At 40.5% G+C, this 18,149-nt stretch overlaps 1 long non-coding RNA gene across 1 annotated transcript; it reads left to right on the top strand.

Annotated features, from left to right (window-relative positions):
- The first annotated feature begins 15,378 nt into the window (after positions 1-15,378).
- On the top strand, positions 15,379-17,762 carry LOC136051928 (uncharacterized). The gene is made up of 3 exons (XR_010622508.1): positions 15,379-15,554; positions 16,936-17,041; positions 17,704-17,762. It is a non-coding gene; the product is annotated as an uncharacterized LOC136051928 (long non-coding RNA).
- The last annotated feature ends 387 nt before the right edge of the window (positions 17,763-18,149 follow it).

Raw genomic sequence — 18,149 nt, 5'->3', positions numbered from 1 at the left:
CATCACTGTCACCGCTACTGAAATACACCACCCTCTGCCTCTCTGTGTTCACATCCACTATTTGATCTCCATAAACACTCAGTAAGAGCTGCTGATGTCAATGGGTGTCATTTTTTTCTGCATGGATAAATTCAATGACACGCCTTTGCTTCATCTTCACTTTCACATCAGGTGCCAGTGCGTCATACTGTCCCTCTGCTGCCATCTGTCACATGGCAACAAAAGATAATGGGATATTTGTGGAAAGGTTTAACCTCTACTGCCATGGGCCAACATCATAAAATAGGAGGCATTACTTTTGGAGCGATCCTCAAATTATTCTGTACAATTATTTTTTAATTCCTTTTTCTAATAACCAAAACCCCAAACCAAAGCAAACCGAGAAGAACAACAGCAAAAAAATTAACAAGTCTCTCCTTTTTTTTCTTTCTTTTTTCTCCCCCTTAAATAGTAGAGTACCCAAGTGGTTGAAATGACGGTGCAGTACTCAGATGTCCAAATCAAGAGATGTGAACTAGGCCAGTGTACAAGCTTCCCAGGCAGCATGAAAGGAAATTTCTGGATAACATTCTGGCTCTACTGAAGTTGGCAGCTGTTTTGCTACTGGCTACAATGGAGCCAAAATTTAATTCTCATTCCCCAGAACAGAAACTAGGAAACAGAGTTAAGAAATGGGTATAGAAATGAAGGAGTTTCATGGTTGGAGTATAAGGGACCTGTTCTTGGCTCAGAATATTATGAGATGAAACAAGGAAGGAAATAAAAGAAGAAAAATTAATTATTATTTGGTTGATTCCCTGGTGCTTTGGAAAAGATAGCTTGTATGTGACCTGATGGCAAAAGATTTCCAAGAGCTCTCCCACACATGACATTGAGAGAATGCATTTAACTTTTGCTCTCATTAAAACAAAATAAAACATATCCATAAGCAAATTCAGAAAGGTAAATTAAGAAGGGAAGAAGTTCAAAAGCATCAAATATTTGAAAAAGATCTCTCACAAGACAAACATGGAAGTACCCTAAAATGCAGGACACCCTGAGCAATTCCAATACTATACACAGTGATGAAAACTGCTGCATTCTCGGCAACATCATGAAGTGTGTTGTAGGTATCAGAATGTGACATTAGTGTGGCATTCAGAGGAACTTAAAAGTTACAATTTGTATTCAGTCTGTGAAGCTTTAAAAGCGTGGAAAGACCAAACAGAATTCCTATTGGATTAAAGTATACATGGAAATATACATTCTAGCAAGCAACACAGTTGCACTTCTCTGGGCAAGTAGGCAGACTACAAAACACTTCAAAGATGCAAAGCATGAGAAATTATGTTTTATGTTTGTAATAATAATGTAATGTTGTAAAAACTACCATTACAGATGTTAGCTTATTATTTTACTCAAATATTTTTATTCATAAATAGAGATAATGTATAAGCAAAAAATGTTCTGGCTTTACAAAATGTGAAGATGGCACGTAGGAAACTGCATGGGTATCAGAGCCCATCATCTCTCCTGGGAAGGTTCATTCAGTGGAATGTAACACCGCTTTTCTCACTGGATCACAAATATTGTTTACTCTGGGAGTTACAGGACACTTCTCTACATCAGTTTTCTCCCACATCAACCAGACAAATCTCTCTGCTTTGTTCTTGTGTTACCTACAATAACTGACAGTCAGCAACATCTTCCGGGTCTCCCACCTATGGTTTCTGGCTGATGTCTTTTCCTGGGGAAAAAAAAGTCAGGGAGTCAAATTTCAGCACTGTCTCCTAGTGCAGTTATAAAAATACAATTTTATATTCTCGGATTGCAATTTTGGGAGAATTTTGCCTATGTTTTGAACCATTTGATCAACAAATGAAAAACTGATATGATCTGCAGATATTTTCAGTCTAACATGTCACAGTAATTACAGCTAATTATCTAAACTGATAGCAAACAACTTTATAGGACTTATTTTCCCTAAGTTTGTTTTTAAGCGATACATAACTGTCTTAGACTGGAAAAAGTGGTTAACTGACAAGCAACTCAATTTAGACAAATGTCTCAAACCATGATCTCTTTTCTAGGAAAGAAAATGCTGTAGTAAAGTCAGTAGTGGTTGTATAAGCATTTTATGGACCAAAGATTGCAGATGCAGATAGAAAAGTTTCAACATCAGTGATTCATACATGAAGTCGCATGCTAGCAGGCTGGGTTGCATGTACTGTAAAACTGGAATATTTGCTTTGAAAAAGCACAAATCCCAATACTGGAACCACACATTCATTTCTTTGGTTACCCAGTTGTTTTCAGCACTAAAATTCTACTTTTCTTTTCTGTACTTTTATGCATGACTTATTAATGGGAAATTATTATTAGCTTCAAATTCATATTTTAATATTTATATATCTGTAGGGGCATAGGTGACATTTAATCAGAGAAGAAAGCAATTGGAGTTTCTCATTCTCAGCCTTCCAACTCCTGGTGCTCCCCAGCTGCCCTGCAAAAGTCTCCTCCATCTCCCATGCACCAGACAGCAACAAATGAGCCCATAAGATATTTTTTTCTGCTAAAATGACCAGCTGACATCCTCCAATTTAAAAAGAACAAACAATTCAACAGTGATTTCTACAACTGTGAAAGTCCGTTATGTCAAGGGACTGCCTCCACAATACACAATGGAATTGGTTTTAGGGTAGACTTGAGTAAAAAGGTGGCTATGATGTGTAGAGGGACAATCCCAATGAGATTAAAAGGAGTTGAGAGTGTGAGGGCTGTCTCAGTGTAAATATGGACACATGAAGAAAGGTTATGGGTGACACTAAACTGTACCAGACAACAAGAGGAAAACATGACGGGGGCAATACTGTTACCAACTTCAGATCTTGTGGAAAAATTTAGGATGGATGTGATAAGAGGGAGGGTGTGGAAAGGTATCTGATGGTGTGCTAGTGAATGTACTGAATGTGTGGGAGGGTGTAATAGTTGTTTTTGATTTGTACTAATGATTTGTTGTAAGAGCGATGGTAAGAGTGGCATCAGATTCCTTCCTGAACCTTCTTCCTTTTAGAAGGAGAGTCTCACCTGCAGCCCTTCAGCTCCCATAGTGACTGTTGGGATCTGTGGCATGTAGAGTAGCCATCCCAGGTGAGATGCTCAAGATGAGGCTCTTGGAGGGATCACAGCAGCCTGCCTTCAGAACAGGCAGTAAGCTGCAGCATCTCACTGTGCCAGAGCTGTGCTTAGACCACGTGTTTCCTAAGGAGCACTGGCCTCTCCAAGCGAGCTGGACCCCTGTGGTGGTAGCAGCTTCATGGATGTGTCACTGGCAGGTGGCCCTTAGAGCACTCCTGGGCTCTGCCCTTCTAGCCCAGGCTTTGCTGTCCTAAATAAGGAAATCAGGTAATCATGGGTGCTCTGCAACTCCTGAGAAATAATCTCTACGTTTTGGATAGGCCATGACTATGTTTTATTTAGAAATGGTATTGTTTGAAGGACCCTGCAGGATATTATCTAACCCTGCACGATATTACCCATGGCTGATGTTCCAAGAAACTAGAGTTATGAGACAGGCCGTCACACAAGGAGTTTTTTTCACTGTCCCATTGCAATCCCATGCATTCAGAGAATAATGATGCTTTTTGTTTATCATTGCTATTATTTTTAATTAAATTCAATGCAACCAATATCAGAGTACCGTCTGTTCCTGTTTTTTGAGTGACACCATTACTTGTACTGAAGAAAATTTCAATATATTACAGAAATTATTATGAAATTATTATAAAGTAAATTATTAAAGAATGAATTATTAAAATTGCTTATATAATATTTTAGTAACTAATAACTAATTATTGAGACATATTGCATGTGAATACTTTTGCATCTGGCTGGAAAGGAATGGCGAGGATTTTTAGCAGCTATGAGAAGTTTGAGCTGGTGGTATCTATAGGAAAACTTTTTTATGCAGACCTCACAGTACTTCTGTTTAGACCCAGTTTTGAGGTGAAGCATCTACCTACACTGCATCTACCTACCAGAGTAGATGCAACACTTTCTGTTTCTAAATGTAGGATAACTATAGAGATAAATGATACTTGTTTGTTGTGCAATTAGAAAGCTAACGTTGACATTTCAATTATCGTCATTGGCCTTTAGTTGGAACGTCCTAATGAAATGAATGAGACTGGCTTACAGCCTCTCAGAGAGTTCTCTCTTCAGGCCATCTGAAGACTTGGGCATAATTCCTCATCCTGGGCTGCTGTTCAGCTAACATTTGAAAGATTGCTTCCATCACCATAAAAGGCAGAGTCTCCAATAGGATGGAAATTATGGTTTATTTCACAGTTCCACTTTTTCACACTGGAAACCAATTCCAAAATTTTCATGTGCTGAGATCTGTGGCAACTTGTCGTGTTCAATGCATTTCTTCAAATGTGATCCACATCTCCCTGCTTCCAACTTCTTTGCTCTCACAAGAAACCTTCTCCTCCATGCCCGTCCCACATTCCCTATTTCCAAACTTCCTTTGCTTGAAACTTGAAATTACTGCTTCACACAGATACAAGTTACTATCTACCAAATGAGTAGCCTGCCTCCTTTATTCATATGGACATGAATTCGCCCCTTGGATGCCAGTCCCCTGCCACGTGCCCCTCCACTGCCTCACGTCTTCAGCAACCCTGTCCTGCTGCCAAGCACTGTTTGAGGGTGCAGTGCCTGCGGTTGGTATGGGACCTGGTGCATCTGCTGTATGTTAGGCTGTGACAAGCATGCAACCAGCAATGTTTGCCTCCTGCAGGTGGCCCATGGCTACCACTCTCCTCTTTCACCATTCCGTTGTGTGATGCATGTCTACAGTTGCCTCCTCTGGCTGAAATACAAATGGTACTTAAGGTGATGGAAGAACAGCCAATGGAGAAAGGAACAGGTGGCACATCCAAAGCCAAGTGTGTGAAGAAGCGCAGTCATATAAGTGTCCAAAAAAAGCTGGATTACCCAGAGCATGACAGAAGTTTCCTCAGGAAAAGGCAAAAAACTCTGGTTACAAGAGGGGAGAATTTAGAGCAGTTTCACCCTGTGTGGGGAGTGATTATCAGTGCAGTCATTTATATCAGGTAAGTAATTCAGATGATGTATTGTTGGATAAAAAGATGGCTGGTGGCTCTACATCAATTAGCTGGGTGGTTTCCTTGCCTCCAGCTCAAAGCCAGATATGCAGGAACACCATAAGTATTTGTACTGTGCCTCCAATGCCTGTATGAACCCAGTGTGTAAATTGTCCCATCCCCTGTTCCTAGATAATGAGGAATTGATTTTAGTTCAAAGTTTTCTGCTGGGGTAACTGCCGGTGTGGAAGATTGTATCCAAACTCACAATAGATTTTTTTTTTCCTGTCTTTATCTTACGAGTATTTTTCTCATTTTACAGTCTGGCAAAACAGAAGGACAGATAGTTCATGCAACTTATACAAAGTCATTCATCAAGAGAGTATCAGTCAAAATATAGACTAAGATATCTGAATCCCTTCTTAAGAATTTTTTCTCTCATATTTTGACTTGACTTAGCATCATCTCACATTCCAAGGACTTCTGTGTATATACTGTCCTGAACAATGCATGATAGTAGCAATGTGGCATTTGCCAGACCCCAAAAAGCTTAATGCAGATATCTAGCAATTATTTCAATGTGCTTTTATGTACACATCAAATCAAAACTCACTTTAGCATACAGTCATGTTACAGTAAGTCATATCCCTGTCATAACTCTGTTGGCTTTAAGGAAGCGGCACAAAAAACTAAGTTTGTCTATACAATTTTAAGTTTAATTTCAGAGGCATATTTTTCAGACAGTGTGCAACTATTTTCCACAATGGAAAAAAATACTTTATTTGGCCGATGGATGAAATAAAAACACCACCATTTGAGTGTTGAAGATATTCATGTTTTTATTCTTTTATTTTCTTCATGTACTGGAGGAAAACATTCTGGGCTATGTTTGAAAATACCTATCACTTCCAGTGCGTAATTAAGTAACACATAAAATGACTCAAGAAAAAAATACATATCTTTTTTTTTTTTTAAACATTGCCAGAAAAATAAAAAATATGTTGAAAAAACCCACATTAATTTCTGAGTAAATAAACAGACTCTGATTTGAACTTTTTTTCCCTTCTTTCCCTCTGCCCTGCAGAGAACAATAGAAAGATGTAACAGTGCTTTTATACAAGAATTCACTCTAAATCTAGGTGGATTTTTCTTCCAGATCCAACTTGGGTTTCTCAGAACATAGCAGAAAAAAATCCTGTAAACAAGTTTTTCTTTCTCTTTAATGGAGGCCACTGCGGCAGAAATTTCACAAGAACAACTGGCATCATCAGATTTCCACCTTTCAGTTGGTTTGGTCCCAAAACAGGCATCGATTTTTCACTTTCAGCTGAAGCCTGTAAATAGTCTTAGTGTCTTATTCATTGTAATAATGAAACTGATATGATATTAATTAGATACAACAATACTAGTTCTGATCAGTTTTTAATATCTTCACCTCATCCATTAAATACAGTCATGTCTATATTTTGCACATTCAGTCATACATGAACTCAGATCAGATCTATTCAATGAAATATTTAATTAATTACACAGTTGTGTGGAAGATTTCTTGTTTGCTATTATGATCAGTAAAAACAAAGTGAATTGGTAAACAGGTTCAATCCTTCTATTTGAATATCTAAAGAAAAGAAGGTAAATAAAAATACATTTGGCATTAAGTATGTCTAGTGGGAACATTTCCTTGTGTTTTGCTTTACAGTGGCTAACCATTAAGTCAAGCCTTTAACTTGAATTTAATGTATTAAAGCAGTAACAATCAAGGTACAAGGTATTTCCTGGGAATTAATGACTGACTGGGAGAGTTGATGGGCCAATGTGAAGCTCAGGGCCATTAACTTCAGCTAGTCATTAATTTCCCTGAAAATTCCCTGCGCTGAAGTTGTTAGTGCTTTTTATAATCTTCTTATATATTAAATCTACATGCATAAACATTTTCCTTCCTGTCTAATTTTTGAAAGATACTATAGGAAGGAGACACTGAGGCAATAATGCTGTCTCCCTTGGCTTTTCTGTTACATTAAAAGGGAATGACAATTATTTATTTTTAATTGAAGAAGAAAACCCCAAATTCTTTAGAAACAAAATATGAGATCCCTAAGCGAACACTGTAAGAATTGCTGAAGAACTCAAACACAATAATCCACAGGGAGTGAGGCAGACAGTCACCTTCTGCAGGCAGCAGCCCTTGAGCAGCTGTAACGGAGCAGATGACAGCATTGTACCTCCTCATTTCTTCCAATGGTCCTACCAGGTCAGACCTCTTGACACCTCTTGCCCTGACACTGCTTGTCCACATTTTCTGCTTGTACTTCTCTTTTGCACACTTTCTTAGTAGGAGAAGACAACAAAACTCCTCCATGATTAATTTTAACAGAACAGAAAAATGTTGTCAAAATAACCATTTGACAATTGTCAGCAGGTCTGGGAAAGTAAGGTTTCCCCAACTGCTCATAACTGGAGAGTCACTCCTGTAGTACTCCAGTTCTGGTCTCCCCAGAACAAGACAGACAAAGACATACTGGAGAGAGTCCATTACGATGATGAAGGGACAGGAGCACCCCTCCTGTGAGGATAGGCAGAGAGAACTGGGGCTGCTCTGCCTGTAGAAGACAAGACTCAGGGGATCTCATCAGTGTCTAAAAATACCTGAAGGGTGGATGCAAAGCGAGGCTCTGGTGATGCTCAGTGTAAGGACAAGTCGTCCCTGCTTGTGACAGGGGGTTGAACCGGGTGACCTGATCTTCCTTCCAAACTCAACCATTCTGTGATTCAGGGACATTTGAGAGGTTTGACCACAGAAAACTTTTTTTCTCTGTACTCCTTGGAAAATCATTATGAGTAACTACACAGTTTCCAGCATATTCTAGTTAGACAAAGGACATGCATGTTGATAGATGCTTGGGATCAGACCCTAAGCTATTATATTGAGTTTAAAACTAAAAAAGAGTACTTGTGATCTTGTATTCTGATGATATTTTAGTCTTTTATATACAGCTTGATGGGCCACTTTTGTGATTCTTAATTATTACTAGTAATGCTCATCACAATAATATCTCAGGACCAATGGGGAATGGCATCATACTGTGAAAGGGCAGTGAACAGACTGCTAGGCATTCCTATGTCATTTCCAGTCTTACTGTTGAAACAGTAGAAAGATGATTCACAGAAATTATACAGAGCTGGAATGGCGATGGCATTCTCTGTCCAGCTTTCATTTTCTGACCTTGGTGATATTGATTTAACCTTTATGAAAATTAATCTCAAGAGAGGAATAGAACCTGAATATTTTACTTTTAAGACTTTGCAATTTCTAAGAGCAATTTCAAGTTGTTGCTCTTCCTGATGTTTATTTTTGTTGCGGTTGTTCTTTGTTGTTGTTTTGTGTGTGTGCATGTGTGTGTGTGTTTTAATTGATTTTCTTATTTGAAAAAGCATTTACCAGCTGGAGCCTTGTAACTTGGCCAACCTGTTTTAGGAGTCTTTCATTCATCCTAGGATTGGCAATAAATTTTTCCATCTCATAGTGTAACTTGTTTGCAAATCAGTCATTGTACTCACAAATGAGAACTCAGCACGTGTAAATGCTGAACATGGAAGGAATTTTACTCATCATGATATTTTTGTGCACTTGTGAAGTATCTGGGGCTTATGTGTCCATAAGTAAATGTAGGTGGTAAAATAATTTCAACTATCTACTGCACATTGTGATAAAATGAGTCACTTTATACCCTCTATATTAATATATTTTAAATATAACTCTTCACCATGGAAAAATAAAGAAAAAATACATGATTGGAAAGGATCACTCTCTAATCTGAAGCCCAGCTTCCATTCGGGTAGCATTAGCATGTACTTTTTCAATTGTCACGCTGATTTTCATCAGCGATTCTGCCCTCATAGGCAAGTAAGGAAATGGAGGGCAACCCTAGTTTGACCTGACCAAAAACAAGACAGGAGATACCACCTCTCTCACTACTTCACTCTGACTGTGGATAAGAAAGAGGAAGTCTGAAGAGGATCCAAAACCAAAAGCACTGATACAGCCATTCAGCAGATAGCGGGGAAGTTGTGACCCAAGTCATGATCCGAACTTTGTGGCTGAAGAAAGGGCTAAACTGAGAAACTAACGCCCAGGATGAGGCTGTATTGATAGAGAAGACAATACAGAAATATATTTTTGCCTCAAATTGTGGGAAACTATCCAGTTATCAGGTCTATCAGGGCCTTTTTAATTTGCATATCATATAGTTAATAAAACAATTTCCACTAAGCAAAACAATTGCCAGTGAGGGGGTTGTATTTTATCATTTGAGCAGCCATCACAGCTGCTAGAGATCTCTTAGATGATCTTGGCTCAGTGTTTGGTATTTGTTCTTCTCGCTTAAGAGCATAAGATTGTTCCTTGAAAGATGTCTGTTGATACTGGTGATAAGTGATAGATACTCACACAAGTAATGTTGCACTGGAGTTACTGAGTTTCATTACCTGTGAGTTCAGAACATTATCACCAGAAAGCATAGAGGTTTACTTACATCAGACTGACCCTTACATAAGTTTGTAATTTGCTTATGTAAAATTTGCAATTTCTGTGAGACTTTGCCTTCAAGATATTTTACACTGCTTCTTTAGGCAGCTATCCATGTGATTGTCCTATTCACTGCTATTATAAAATATTCAGTTTATAAATGTACTTATTTCATGGAAAGCTAGATGCAAAGCTGTCAAAAATGCATATTAGTAGATATTTTAAAGGCTTGCAAAGACTTCCAAATTGTTGGAAGGCAATCAGTCAATGAATTGCAGTGTTATAAGCTGTAATGACTGAAAACAACAGAAAGAGAGGACTTTCCCTTCCATCTGGCTATGGAGTTACTGAAGAAGTGCAAACAGTGAGAAAGAGGTACTTAGAGAGAATTGCAGTGACTCATTATCATGGCAACTATTTGGTTAACAAATTAAGAAATGATATTGATTTGCACAGCAGTTCTTAGAAATACAGTTTTATTGCCACAGCTTTTAATAAGCAGTGATGTCTCAAAGTGGGTCTGGTCTGGGGAAATGGTTGCATTAGAAAACAGATTAATGACCGCAGAGAGAAAAATGACTTTTAACAGTTGATGTGAATAAAAGTGGACATAGTTCCTAAGGAGTCGTGTGGTTATGGACATACAATTTGTAAATCCATCATTAGCTACAATCAGTTATACTCAATGATCTCTTGAGGTTGCTTCCAGCCCCTGCACTTCTGTGATTCTGCAATCCTTCAATATTAGCTACAATCCAGTTTGCTGCAATTGAGTACCTTAAATGAAGAACACAGTTCTTCGTAAACCTATATTGGAATCTCCATGTAAAGTGAATTGCTTTTTGACTTCTTGGAGATGGCTCCAGCAAAACCACATATTTTTCTGTGCAAAAAAGTGACTAAAAAGAGATTTAGATCTACTGAAATACGATGGAAGAGCATGGTGAAGGCTTGAGCAAACCGAATATGAGGGCAGTCCAAAGCAGTAATATTGATTCTATTACAAGCTTAATTTACAAGTTCTACTGATCATGAACCTTTCCATGTACTGAAAAGGAAACATTTTTAAGGGACAGTATATGAAGTAGAACAGTTCTACTAAATGAGTGTATTTCCATGGAACCAACACTCTAGCCTTACTTTGCTCAAGATGGATCTTTAATAGTATATCATATTCATTGTAAAGAGATCAGAAAGAGTCAGTAATGGGCACGGTGATATGAAAGAAAAACTCTCTCTTATTCTTGAATCAATAATTGGAGAGTTGGCATCTCCAAAACAATGAGTTTGGAAAGATTGTAACAACATTACATAGAAACAGCCAATTTTACTTACGCCAAGTCTCTTCAGATGTTGTCCAAGATTTTAAAACATTTTATGAATAAGTCTTGGATTCTCCTTGTCAAAAAAGCAGAAGGCTTTTTAGGATTCTATTAATAGAAGGATGATAATTTAACCTGGAAGGAAAAATGAAATGTGAACATATTGGGTGTTGTTGCAAGCAACTGGTATGCATTCCCAGTGATTTCACAAAAAGCAAATTATTTGAGGGAGAATTTGTTCTAGGGGAGATGATCAGCTGCCTTACTTTGAGTTTTCTAGCCTTAGCTGGAAGCATAGCTCTTTCAGTATCATTTGCTGAGACATTGTGTGTGTGATCTTCTATCCTTTGCAGAGATCTGGTCACATTTCTCCCACTACCTCCATGCCAGAGTTCCTTCCCACTGCTAATTTCCCTCACTTTGCTGAAGCAAGGAACTTTCTCTCTTCTCCACTTCTGTCGCTCTACAGAGCTTTCACAGATGTTCAAAATATTCAAGTACTCTCATAGCACTGTGTTGATTTTCACTGTAAATAGCAAATTGAAGTCAGAGGAATGCCTGAAATTAGGACAACTTTCTAACTGCTCATGATATATTTTGCACTGCGTAGTTAACTCATAAGGTCTACTTAAAGCAGATTTCTCATTGGCATTATATTTTTGCATATTAAATGTTTTATATGGCATTTCTGAAGCTACTATGTGCAATAAGCATAATGGCTTTCCCATGAAAAAAATATTTTGCTGATAAATGTACTAATGAAGGTATTTTAGCTCCTTAATATTGCTTGTAATCGTCATATGCTATGCTAACTTTGACTCAAGTGTTATCTGTGAACACCAAAGAGCTCATACTACTATTCTTCCTCAACCCACTGTTGGCTTTGTTATGCCACATTCTGGTTTTTATTGTATAGACAAAGTAACTTCTTTGATGTTAAATGGATTTAAAGTTGCCACCGCTTCACTAACTTTTCCAAGGGGCTTTACATAAAAATCCATAATTTTTTTTCCAGAATTAGTTTCTAGAAACTATTTAATACCAAGGTAAAGAGCACTATGCAAAGCATTCAGACTTGTTTCACCAAGAAGCAGAACAGGCTGGGCAGACGAGAGAGCGTAAAGTGACCTCATGGTTAAAATTGTAGAATCACAGAATAACGCAAGTTGAAAGGGATCTATAAGAATCATTGTGTCCAACTTCTTGCCCGACACAGCACCATCAAAAATTCAAATGATGTGTGGGATCATTGCCCCAGATGCTCCTTGAGCTCTGGCACTGTGACTGCTGCCCAGGGCAGCCTGTTGCGTACCCACAGCCTTCTGGTGCAGAACCTGTTCCTGATATCCAAGCTGGTTGTCTCAGTATTGGGCACTTGGGCAGCAGCTGAAATAAGGAGTTGGTCTAGAAAAATGCCAGGGCAGAAGAACTTTTGTGTGGTCTGGTCTCAGACAGAAGGTGGGCTAGGTAGGACACAGTGAAGTAGATTACACCCGCAGAAATCAGAGGGTGTTTAATAGGTTCTAGCTCTAGAGAGAGATGATTTAGCACCACGTAAAGCAAATAGATGGTTTGCTGAGGTGTATCAGTAGGAGTACTGAGTCACAGCTCATCATCTGGAAAACTAGAAAATTTGAGTGCTACAACAACCCAGCAGTTGCTGTGTGTATTCTGGGAGCAAAGAGAAAGTGACAAGTAACACTTTTTGAAGATATAATAAAAGAAGGGGGTTGTATCTTCTGGATGTTTCCATCCTATAAGTTTTCCTGTTGGCTTTGAGAGAACACTTAGCTTTTGGTTTGTCTCTGAATTCTGATAACAATGGAATTTATTCTTCCAAATCTGAGTTGCTGAAGAAAAAATGCCAGAGCTGTTTGAGAGATGGCTAGGACAGGGGAGTAAATAGTGATTCAGTGCATGGATGAACTGAGTTTCTGCATCTCACAAACCCAGGCAATAGAATAGAACCTGATTAATCTACATTGTGAAGTGACCAAATGTTTATTTTCTTGAACTGAAAGTCAGGAAAAACACAGTGTTTCTCCTCTTCATGTGAGACCCAACAGGAGTGATGACTTCTTTTTCTAAAGAGCCCATCCAGGGGACATGCTTCAGCGAAACAGACCAGAACTTTCTTATAGAATTCAATACGTTTGAACAGTTATAGGAAAGACACCTGCAGACAGAGCAGTGTATTTATGGAGGGTTGAGTGGAAAATGGTGTGGTTCTTTTAGATCATAGGCACGTCAGTGCTGTCTCTGCTGCTGATGTATTATTTGAAGAAAAATGGTGCAACAAGACCATCCTTGAAGGCTCTGACAGACCTCATGTAGATAGCTACAGAATTTTAGAGTGTCATTTACTGGCCAGGAACTCTTCTAATCTGATGGTCACATTTAATCATAATTTAGTTGCAGAGGGAAGAGCAGAAAACCTGTGATTTTTAGTGTATCTCAAGTAATATAATAATGTCAAGGAGTGGGAGGATAAACATCCAATCTGAAGTTAACAGAGTTGTTATTACTAATTAGTAAAAACTCCTGCTGTAGGTTTAACAGCAGTCTTTGCAAGCAAAGCCACAAACAACAAATCTTAAATGCTCACATCGAGTTATTGTAAGAGAATGCTGCTGAATGGGTACATGATCCTTGTGAGTCCCTTCCAGTGTGGGATATTCTATGATACGATTTCTGGAATGAAGGGTCAGGACCTTTTACTAGCTGGAGCAGAGTCTAAGTGCTTTTACTGAACGTATTCACCAAGGCTATGCTCATCCCCACAGGATTATTTGTACCTTTTTAGTGAAAGATTTGATTTTGATCTTTTTTTTGCATTAAGCACATCTGCACAGATAGAACATGGAGTAATTTGGTGAAATCAAATCGTTTAGACTTTTTCTTTGTCTTCTTTTGTTTTTTCAATTAAGCACCTTTCTGTGTTGCTATTAGAAACGTGTGTTCTGTTTGCTACTATGACTACCTACAGACTTCTGGTTTACCACTCATTAAACATTCAGATGGTCTGGCACCTCACTTGTGAGACACAAGGAGAGGAACTGAAACCAGCCTTAATTCTGCAAAGGACCAGACAAAGGCAAAGTTTTATTTTTGTAGTTCATTTCTTAATATCACCAGGCTACAGCGTGATACCAGTGTCTGAGAGGTCTGCATTGCTTTTTGGTTTGCTTTGAAAAGTTTAGATCTTACACAGAATCACAGAGTAGAATCATAGAGTTGTATGAGTTGGAAGGAACCCATAAAGGTCATCTCGTCCAACTCCCCTGCAAAGAACAGGGACGTTTACAGCTACATCAAGTTGCTCAGAGCCCAATCCACCCCTGATCTTGACTGTCTCCAGGGACAAGGCATCCATCACCTCTCTGGGTAACCTGTGCCAGTGCCTCACCACCCTGGACTGCAAAAAACTTCTTCCTTATATCCAATCCAAATCTTCCTCCTTCTGGTTTGAAACTATTTCCTCTTGTCCTACCACAACACACCCAGCAGAGTTTAAGTATAAAGTTTGAATTAAATTGAACTTTAGTGAAATGTTTATGAGTAAGGTAAAGTTGGTCCTAGCCACTGTAGAAACTACTGCCCCGAAAAGAATGAGCACAAGAGATTGTTATACGACAGATTTGGAAATATGGGTCCATATGACTGCATTAAAGCATTTAATTCCTCCCAGCACTCCTGAAAGCTGGCTGGACTGCTGCACTCACAGTGTCAGTATCACAGCAAAAAAAAGTGTGATCAAGGAAAGATGCAAACCCAATCATTGAAATGCAGAGCTTGTTTTCAACATCCAAATACATCAGGAAAAAGTAAACAAACAAACAAACAAACAAAAAAACAGAGAATAAAGGAACAGTCAGCACAGGACAGACTGCTCTTCCCTTGGTGCCGGAGCCGTGACAGCACGCACAATCTGAGCTACTGCAAATCCGATTAGGATCCGTCCCCTCAACACTTGTATCTGTGCGTGTACCTGCCGCTTTGGCACCGTGTGCCGGCTTCTGAGAGCCGACCTCCTCCAGCGAGGTCACCCCTCACCACCAGCTACCGGAGAGCCGCCGAGAACCGGGCTTCCAGCATCTTCCTGAACGTGAACGCGCGAAAGGCGATAGAAACGCGAACACCCCCGCCGCTGAGGTGGGGGCTGCAAGCCCAGGTGGCAGCGAAACCACCGCGCCTCCGGAGCCCGCCCCGCTCCCCCGCCCGGGGCCGCTGCGGAGCGGCTGTGGGCGGCGCGGGGGCGGGCGCTGCGTGGGTCGCGACGGCGGGGCGCGGACAGGTGGGCTGGCGGGGGGCGGACCGCGGCCGTGTGTAGGCAGCGGAGCGGCAGCGGTGGCGGCGTCGGGAGCTCCGGCCCCGCGATAAAAGGGAAGGGGCTGGGCGGCGGGCTGTGCGCGTTGCGGCACTGGGGGGAGCGCGGCTGGGAAGGCAGGCAGGAGGGAGGGAGCGAAGGAGCCGCCTCCCGCAGGAATCCCGAGCAGGCGGCAGTAGTAGCCGGGACGCGCGGCTCCCCCTGGCTGTCCGGCGACTGGAGGCGGGTGAGCATCGAGGAGTGGCCGCCGCCTCATCGCTGCGGCAGCGGCTGGCGCTGCCCGGAGAGGGCAGGTGGGTGCGCGGCGGTCGGGCTGCGGGGCGCGGTGGGGGCCCGGGGCTCTTGGGGGGGGTGGGGCGGGGCGGTGCCTGGCACGCACCCGAACGGGCTGGGGGAGTGTGTGTTGGGGGGGGGAAGCCGGAGGGTTACCTGAGTCGAGGCTTTGGGGCACAGGCAGGCGGCGACGATGCTTGAGGTTGTTTTTATTTTTTCATTCCCAATCGACTTATTTATTTAATCTTAGGCGATTGGGGAGCATCTCTTTAAAAGGTGCGCTTTGCGCGTGCCTTCTTGGAAAATCGCGTTTGATTTCGGTTTCTGTTCCAGTCTGCGGCTTTCTGATTTATTTATTTATCTTTTATTTTATTTTTGTTTTATATATGTACATTTTGGCTGACGTAGCGCCACGTACGCCCCGGTGGGTGCGGGTCCCGCGGGCGGCGGCACTCGCACAGGCGCGGGGCTGCGGGGAAGGGAGATAAGTTAGTTTCTGGCTGTGAAGGACTTGATCGCGTTTTCCCAGCCAGGGCCCCGCTGGGCAGTGCTCACACGGTGGCTTCCAGAGAAAACGTATGAGCCATCCTTCGCAGGAACGGCGGGGAGTACACGCGTGTGTAAAGCTAGCGTTCCCCCGGAGCTTGTGTTCTGAAACTTCGGTGTTCGGAGAAACCCCTGTTCTGAAAGCTTCGCTGTTTTCCAGGAAGACTGAAATCTTCTATTTTATCATATTTTCAGGAAATGGTTAACGTGGGAGTTCTGGGTACTGTGTGTTTGGTTTTGGTGGCGTTGATTAATTCGGCAGAATCTGTGGTGTGCCGCTTGAAATGCGGTGACCACGGAAAGGATCAGGGGGTCGTCCTTCACTTTAAGGTGTTGAAGACCAAGATACCAACTCTGATGTGTTCCTCTGAATATAAGCTTCCATTGTGTGCATTCTTTACAAGCTATGTAAAGGCAGCTAAACTGAGTGTGAAGCTTACATCTCTGTAGAACTGCGTTATCTTCTTGCAGATGAAGAACAGATCAAATCAGTTTTTATATTTACCCAGTAATTAAGTGCAAGTGTGTCTGTATACCCACTTCAGAAATCCCCACCCTGTTCTATCAAGGTGACTGGGTATCCATGAGGCAAGAAGGACAACATAGAAATATTTATAGCTCTTAAACATCTTGGAGAGTTGGAAGTGTTTTGTTCAGTTAATTTTTTTTATCTTTCCTGAAATTGAGTGAAGAGAACACTATAAGTGATGCAATTCCATGATTTTAGCACTTTTTTTTTCTTTTGCAAAGGGGAGTACTTTAGAATGGTTGTATCAGAAAAGCAAGTGAGCTGAAATGTTGTGGTAATAGGATTTGCAGCATTAAATATGGCTAATTTCTCTTATATGACTACAGGTGGCAGTGTAGAAGCCAAGAACAAAAATTGGGAGAAATTATGTTCTGTGTATGAGAGAATGAAGAGTATACTCATGACTAAGTACAGGAACCTGGAAAACCACAGGTATGTAAAGTGATTCATACAACTGCCTACGGTGCCCCCAGTATTCCTGGCACAATATGTATTCTTAGATAATTAGCTCTTACTGTGCTTACTGTGACGACATTAATCAATAAGGAAAAAAAATCTTATTTGATTACTGAAATAAAAAAATAATACTTTGAATGCAGTATGAAATGAGAGGTGAGATTTTTTCAGACTTCTTATAGTGTATGTTAACTATGAAGGATCAGAATGTGATTATGTTCTGTGAAGATTAACTTCCTTCTAAGTACCTGAATCTCATTGATAAAGTGCAGTTACAGCCCTCAGTATTCTTAAAATGGAGAAATGTCAAATAATATAGGCATGGAAACGTTCCTGTAGTATCTTTTTTATGAACGCTGCATAGAATGCACGAGGAGAACTAGAGATGTAAATAAAGATTTCATTTCAAATATTTATCTGGGTGTGTTATTTTATAGTGCTCATTTCTGTTGGGCGGTGGGAGGGAAAGGATGTATGTAAGAGTCCATGATTTTCTCATCCTTCTGAGAAAAGGGAAGTACTAGGCTACCTGGGTAATGAATCTCTCATTAATTAGGAGTATCAGAGCAAAGCTTTTCTTGTACACTTATGTCGTTGTGCACAGCCTGTAGAAATTAGTCCATGGGTCTGCATTCCAGGATTCCTGGGAAGCCATGGAGGATGGGGTGAACTCAGAGCTGGAGCTTGAGGAGTTTTTTGGAACTTGGTCAGTTCTTACCAAGATAACTTCCCATTCACAAGTGCCACCACCACTGTTTTTTATAAGTACATTTGGCTTTCTAAATTCCAGGAAGGCATTTGATCTAAACTTTTAAATTGCTTGCGAAAGAACATGATGATCCCACAAGTGTTCACAGATGACCAAGTCATGTTGTACAAAGTGAGAACACATTTGTAGGCAATTTATTTTACTGACCATCATGTTATTGCTCATCACTCACTTCTGTGTGGTGACCCACTTAGGTTTAGCTGGGGGGGAAGAAGTGTGCAGCACTAAGGCCTGTATGACTGTGTAGTTTTCATCATTATCACTTATGAAGCAAAGCAGCCATCCAACTTAAATGTGGATATTCACATAGGCTTT

Source organism: Cyrtonyx montezumae, unplaced genomic scaffold, assembly GCF_038088225.1.
Source record: "Cyrtonyx montezumae isolate F1298 unplaced genomic scaffold, pur_monq_1.0 scaffold_3, whole genome shotgun sequence".
NCBI lineage: Eukaryota > Metazoa > Chordata > Aves > Galliformes > Odontophoridae > Cyrtonyx > Cyrtonyx montezumae.
The sequence above is the reverse complement of the archived record's forward strand: the minus strand, read 5'-3'. Positions and strand labels throughout refer to the sequence as shown.